A 1,745-nucleotide genomic window follows, 5' to 3' on the forward strand; every position below is an offset into this window, starting at 1 on the left:
CATGGTGGGAGGTGGAGGGGCAGCCTCCAGTTTTCATGTTGCAGCCTCTCATCTGGCTGGTGGTGGGGTCTGTGCTGGCCCCAGAGCTGCAGGTGTGCTCCCGTGGACACTGCCCATGCATCCCAGATGAGCCGTCTCGGCTACTGGCTGCCAGTGGCCCTGCAGTGTCCAAGTCACTGTGGGGTGATAATACGTCTGGTAGACATCTCCTCTCTTCGCTTTCTTGCGGACGACATGGACAAGGAGAAAGACGCAAGACAGGAGCATGGGGTGTGAAGTAGCAGTGCCCAAATTTGGGGCAGAAAAGGCTCCCCAGGCTTCCATCAAGGGTGGACAAGTTGATTTGTGCATGCTAACACATTGGAGGTTTGCCCTGCCTGTGGCTCACTTACATTTGCAGAGAAGGAAGCCAGGAGGTCTCTAATGGCAACGTAACATTTATGCCCAGCTCCACCAGGAGAAATCCTGCAATCAACTGGGACTGTCCCAGCAGAGAAAGGAGCAGCACCAGTTCAGGGGGATGGCACCGTACTGGGCAGTGACCTGCAAGTACAACCCAGGGAGAACAACTTCAAAGCGATGTGGAGGTGGGAAACCAGCTCCCCCTTCATCTGCAATGGGCTCCACACCGAGGAGGTGCCTGGAGAGGGGCTCTGCATGCTGCAGTTCCTTGCCCCATATTATTCCACAGGGATGGACAATTTCTGCGCAGTGTTACCTGAGCGGTCACAATTCCACCCTGATGGCTTTATTTTCCTCTGGAATACCTACCAAGCATGGCAGACACCTGCTTGCAGCTTGGGAAGGAAAATCAAGATGTTGCCTTCACTCCCAAATGAAAAACCCCACCGAGCTTCCCAGTGAGCTGACCCATGACCAAACACAGAGCATCTGTGAGAGGAGAGGGGCTTTTCACAAGGATGTGCAGTGATAGGACAAGGAGGAATGGCTGTAAACTAAAAGAGGGGAGATCTAGATTAGATATTAGGAAGAAATTCTTCACCATGAGGGTGGTGAAACCCTGGCCCAGGTTGCCCAGAGAAGCTGTGGCTGCCCCCTCCCTGGCAGTGTTCAAGGCCAGGTTGGATGGAGCTCTGAGCACCCTGGGCTGGTGGAAGATGTCCCTGCTGATGGCAGGGGGGGTGGAACCAGATGAGCTTTAAGGTCCCTTCCAACCGTGGACCATTCTATGATTCAATGATCTCCATGGTGGTAGGCACACCACAGTCCCGCACATCCCTGAAGTGCTGGGCAGCCGGGCTGGAGCACAGCAAAAGCTCAGCGAGAGGGATGTGGAGCAGGAAGATGCCCCATGCCCCGAGCAGAGCAGGGGACCAGCGATGAGCTGTGGGTTTGCCGTGGGAGAGGGCCAGGGCACAACGGAGCTGCTCCGGCTGAGGGAGAGCTGGATGAGGTTGGGGTGGGAGGGAAGGTTTCCCACTCTTGAAACGTTTTGTTTGGATGTTTTTCTGCACGAAGCTTCCTGCTTCCAAACAACCAGCGCTTTCTGTTCAGCGGCTGACCTCAGTGGGAAGAAAAATTGCTCCACAAAAGGGACAGGGAGGCTGACGCCAGAAGCATAAACTCGGCGCTGGTCCCACGAGCAGTTCTGGGTGGGACCAGACAAGGCATTTTTCAGAGCTTTTGTTAAAAACAGTGAAATAAAAAGCACTCAAAAATCTGACTTTCTTGAGAATTCTGAAGCATGCTTGGTTTCGGCACCCTACGCCAGCACTGTCGCAGTT

The sequence above is a fragment of the Opisthocomus hoazin genome, chromosome 7, assembly GCF_030867145.1.
Source record: "Opisthocomus hoazin isolate bOpiHoa1 chromosome 7, bOpiHoa1.hap1, whole genome shotgun sequence".
Lineage (NCBI taxonomy): Eukaryota > Metazoa > Chordata > Aves > Opisthocomiformes > Opisthocomidae > Opisthocomus > Opisthocomus hoazin.